This window comes from Ctenocephalides felis, unplaced genomic scaffold (assembly GCF_003426905.1).
Source record: "Ctenocephalides felis isolate EL2017-DRISC unplaced genomic scaffold, ASM342690v1 CF-g0.4_SCAFFOLD_01886, whole genome shotgun sequence".
NCBI classification, from domain to species: domain Eukaryota; kingdom Metazoa; phylum Arthropoda; class Insecta; order Siphonaptera; family Pulicidae; genus Ctenocephalides; species Ctenocephalides felis.
The window spans coordinates 6810741-6816740 of NW_020538040.1; the positions used below are offsets into that span (position 1 = coordinate 6810741).

Here is a 6000-nt window from a genome sequence, read left to right on the forward strand (position 1 = left end):
AAGCTATTATATTAGTTTATAGTGAATTATAAGTAAGAAGTTTATTACAAATAAACTACAACAAGACAAGACTAATAAATGATATTTACTATACTGAGAAAATAAATAAATGTTTTATTTTAAATGATTACAATTAACTGAGCTAATATAATTTAGCAATAGATCAAAATAGTTTTCCTCTGATCAAATCAATTATCAATAATCTAATAGGGGTCACAGATTTCATTTTTACTTGTACAAAAGTTATATTTAGTAAACTTACTGATTTTGTTGTTTTACAGTTATTTTGTAAATCAAATTTGATGATGTAATAGTAATTTTTTTTAATTTTACCAGAAATCACTGATGCGAATAGAATTCATAAGTCCTTCGTCATAATGATTTTTTCAATGGTCTAATAAATATTTAAAATAATTATAATTTGGGAGCAACATTGAAGCAAGCAAGCATGCATGAAACAAAATTCAATATAGATACAGATTTTTAAGACTCAATAAAATTAAGTTTAACATTTTACTTGAGAATTGATTTTTCATTGCTCTCACTATAATATCTTCATTTGACTGCATTTCTACTTGTACCTAAATACTTTGACGAAGAATACTTTGCTTCCATTTATAATCTAATAAGCTATAGGTGGCTATAGGCGACATTTTCCAGTCAATTATGAATTTTAAATATGTATGATTCGTTCATGTATAATGTATGTATATAAAAGTATAAATTGGTAATATTCATAGAATATATTTGATATATACAAAAGCTAACCAGGCCGACGCCGTTCCTGTTACCGCGTCCAGGAATAACCTCCAAGAGAATGACGTCACGGGCCTATATAATACTATATCTCTCTCTACGATCGGATAGAGATCAGATTTGGGAAACATTTTATAGAGGAAAAATTTAACAAATTTGTACATAACAAATAAAAATAAACAATTTAAAAAATAACGTTCTCCTTGTTTCTTCATTTTTTATCAATTTATAAAGTATAATTTAAATCTCTAGAGAAAATTAGAAGCAAAATCCAACTTGGACAAAAGTACTACCAAAACGTCGCTGAAGACAGAGTTGACTCTAAGAAAATTTAAAACTCAAGATATTTAAGCTACATGTTTGTATTTCATGATATTGAAACTATATATATTCTTAATTTTGATTATTCTGAAACTTTAAAATGAATTTATTCAAAAATACATAAATTTCATATTACGTGACAAGGATTACATTTTTTGGAACGATCAGATTTTATTTTAGTTTTTTAAGTGTTTATGTGTGTATTCGTATATGTTTACATTTTCGTATATTCCAATTATTACATTAATTATAGAATCAACTATTATAAACTATATGTAAAAACATTTACTGTGATTTGCTATAGCAATCAATGTGACAATGATACTATATACAAGAACTAATTTTTATAAATTAAAAAGTGTACTAAAAAATTTAGTAATATATCTATTCCTTTAAGGACTAATATATTGCTATGATATTTCTATAATATATTATTATAATTGGCAAAATATAATAATAATAATTGTTTTGTATCCCTGATGTGAGTCTTTCCTACTGACCGCAAGAAGTATGGGTGAACAGACAAATCATTACAAAATCATATATATATATTATATATATATATTATATATATATATATATATATATATATATTGCGTGCAACAGAATTGACAAGGATGACCAACAAGTACGACAAATGAGTCAAGTACAAAAGCCTTCTTCAAGATCAACTAAACTGATTCGTCAGAGAACTTCGCTAAAATAGTATCCGCCATTGATCAGATGATTTTTTTAAATTTTCAATTACGTGTATTTATTATTACCTGAATTAAAAAAAAAAACAAACATTCTCAAAAAAATTTGAAAAAAATACAATTTTTTCTCATAACTAAAAATGCACACAAAAGTTGGCACTTCGAGCCAACCTGTCATTTCAAAATATATTTTTATTTTGCAAAAATTTCAATTCAAATATCAAATAATCACTGTTCTAAACTCATGACGACTATACTCGTCAAATCCTACAATTATGCCACTTCTCCAAGACGAGTATATTCGTCAATCGCACAGTTGACATAATATAAATTACTTTTAAATGTTTCTAGAGGACACCTATGTAAGCAAAGTTTTTGAATTGTATGAAAAAATTGTTAGTCAATTGATAACATACTTTTAATACACACTTAGAAAAAAGTGAGTCAATTGATAAGATACTTTTAATCTAAATCGGATATCACTATTGCATGATAACTAGTGTTGAACCCAAAACCTTGTGGTTACAACGCCGGATGCTTCACTATCACTTATATATTATTATATCCCATAGAATCTGAAACTATAGTGATGCATGGCATCGTGTCTCAAGCCAAATTGCTGGAACGTCCCGTATGAAAATTTTTTTTTTTAAAGAGTTAAAATTTTTTTAAACTTTGAAAAATTAGATTTTTGAGAAATTTTAAATTTTTGAAAAAAAAAATGACTTGAAAAAAGACTTTTTGATTAAAATGTTTTCTTTATTGACTTCTCGTATGGTATGTTATATTCAGTAATCGGAAAAAAAAAATAAAAAATGGAAAATTTTACATATTTTTACGTTTCAAAGGTTTCTAAACATTTTGGCATACATGAGAAAAAAAATGATGTATATGTATGTGCATGTGTGTGTGTGTGAGTGTGTGTTTGGATACAATTTTTCATCTCGTCAATTCATAAAATATTTAGTCCACGATTTCGGGCGCACGAATCAATCGATTTGAATGGTTCAAAAAACATTCGATTCCTATTGATGTTGAGACGTGCTGATTAGTTTTAGGCGAAGGCATGTCTAGCCGTTTCGAAGATACTGTACAAGAAATACCAAAAACAGTAATTCAGTTTTTGAGAGAACGGAGTACGCGATTTAAATAATTCAAGAAACAAGTCACTTGTATAGACAAGATGAAGTATTGATGATTTTTGATAAAGCAGGTCTAACGGTTTCCGAGATACAGAGGAAAAAGTAAAAAAAAAAACAGATATTTGGCGGTCAAAAATGATCATTAGACATCAACTATCAGATATTTGATAAAATTTTCAAAAATTAGTACTATTTTTTTTTTGTTATAAATTTGTTGGGTTCCGTACCAAAATTGTTAATTTTTAAAGATTACTTATACGACTCGAGCAAATTTCAAAATTTTCCAAATTTTTTTTTCAAAATTTTATACTTCAAATATGAATGTTAAATTTACCAACAAGTTTGAAAATGCATATATTTCAAATGTGTATTTCTAATATGAAGTTAGAACGATAAAATATAAAGTTATTATAATTATCTATAAAATATTCAGAACATTTGTTATTAATCATTGATCAATATTTATTGATTACTGAGTTTTCTCCTCGAATATTTAATTCTGGTACGGAAAGTTCCAGCAATTTGCCTTAAGGCACGATGACATGCACCACTAGTTTTGTACTAGTTTTTTGTCCCGTATAACACGGATTCGTATAACACGCTAGTTTTTTGGAACGCAACTATTGTCTTACATGGAGATTACCTGTATTCTATTTGTATAAAATAGAAACTATATTTAATAATTATCGTTTATAAGTCCTAAAACTTAAAACACTTCAAGTGTTTCAAAGTGAATTTTACTCGAAAGCAACTCCGGTGTGAGTTCATAACAGTATGGCTATCAAACGTTACCAATTACAACATTTTGCCACTTTAATAAGAAAGTCAATTCTAAATTATTCTCTAGTAAGTTAATTTTGAAAAAAAGTGGCTTTTACATATTATCCGACCCTGAACCAGGAAAGATCCGAATGTATTTCAGTATCCGACGTAACAATGTGCCAAACTAAAATATATACGATATGCGTATACATTCGCTCGATCAGTTAGTTAGTATTTAGTAGTCCTCTCCTCCCGTAGACGTTTACATCAATTTTCAAAATAGATATATAATATACGAGGAGAGTATTTGTCTATTATTGTTTGACCCAGAAATCGATTCGTAGTGATAGCCTAGACTGTCACCGCCCTATTGGTAATGGATAGTAAAGTTTCCATTCAAGAATGAAGATGAAAAATTTGGGAAAATTCGCTATTTCGTACCATACTTTTATAGATATAAGGAAAAACTTGAATTATAAATCTACATAAATTTAAAAACATTATAATATACTCTGGACAAAATTGTTTGTCACATTTTTCTTATGTAATGTCAAATGTAATGTTATATATATTTGTAATTCAAATGTCCCGCCATCACTATTAGTGATGTTGGCAACAGTTTTCTCCTATCATAAAACTATGTATCCGCCATCTTATATTTATGTTTACATAAAACTATGTAAAATAATTCTCTTCTTGTTGAACCGTGAAACAAGTAACAACTAAAATAAACTGAGTGATTTTAAGGAAGCATTTTTATTATACCATACTCCTTTGCTAAAGAAGGCAATGTATTATCACTCAAGTAATTTGATTTGTTTTTCATACCAAGATTTACAAAAGTTGGTAAGGACAATCAAAAGTAAAGTAACAAATCTTTACCAAAAAGAGATAAATAAACATGAAATTTTATGCAAATAACCATACTTCAGCTACTTCTATGTTACTAATAAAAATTAATACTAATAACCATGAATGATAATCTTTTGATTATTTAAAGACAAAATGCTTGTACCCAGCATATTAAGACAAATATTTTTATGAAAAAATTTGAGAAGAATCTTGAAATATATACCAATAAAATCTGAAAGTTTCGTTTCAATTAAATATTTGTTTCCTTGCCTAAAAATTAAAAAAAAGCAATTTTTTAACCTCTAAAGCAGGCTCCTTTCTCTTAATGGATTATTTTGAGATACTAATAATAGTTCAAACCTTCAATGATGAGTCATTTATAGTGATTTTTTCACAATTTGAATTCTTTCTTAAAATTTAAATTTTCTTCCTTAAAGTTTAAATTTTCTTCCTTAAAGGTTAAATTTTCTTTCTTAAATATTAAATTTTCTTTCTTAAAAATTGGTCAAATCGAGATAAATATTTTGATTGGGTATTTGGAGGTAGAACAAGTTTTGGTAAATGTCTTGAAAATCTCAAACTACATTCATTTCCATGAAATGTTACATGTGCAAATCTTCGGTAATAAAGTTTTTAACATTTCCAAGAAGACAGAATACTTTTGGTTTCATCAACATTAACCAGTTAATTATGATTGACGAATATAGTCGTTATGGTGAGAGCCAAATTTTGTTTATTGACGAGTATATTCGACATTAAAATATAAAACATTAACCATTTGCTATTATTGAAAAAAGAAATATATTCTGAAATATCAAGTTGTCCTGAATATTTTTCGAACCTATGAATGTATAAAATAAATTCAAGTAGTATGTAGCGTTTTGCCTTAAGGTAAGTTGCATAAATTTCCAGAAATGTGGAAATATTACTACTATTTATTTTGAAATAGTGTTCGTGTTTAATATAAAACTATTCTTACTTTTTTAAATTCACCTGTATAATATTTAATATTTTTTTCTTATTTTTTTCATTTAATTTGATTACGTTTTTAATTTTATTTTGTCCAAAGAGAGTGCCAAAGTTCATTGGTTTGTTATTTAATATTAAATTAGTATTGATCTTTTGTTCTTGAAATGTATGAGATTGTCAATTTAATTTTGTAAAATTATATTAACAGCCAATTATTTTATTAGTTTTACCAATTATTTCAAAATTAATATAGAGATCCTTAAGATTGTCAAAAAGAATAACAATAGTAGTCATATGTATAATATTAAATTATAAAAATTGTTGAAGAAAATGATGAACGTCTATAAAAAATATTTGGAATTTTATTAACAAATAATATTACCACATGTAAAATTTAAATGTTGATTTCTTTGAGTTCAACGAAATATAAGAAGTTAATTGTAATTCGTGTATGAAATTATTATTAGATCACTAATTTACTTAATTTAGTATTAATTCGTTTT

The 6000-nt window shown here is 26.3% G+C and overlaps 1 protein-coding gene across 10 annotated transcripts in view; it reads right to left on the reverse strand.

Moving 5' to 3' along the window:
* Positions 1-6000, reverse strand: part of LOC113375662 (protein phosphatase 1 regulatory subunit 12C) — a 173164-nt gene that overhangs the window by 99726 nt on the left and 67438 nt on the right. The gene's annotated exons all lie outside the window — the stretch shown is intronic.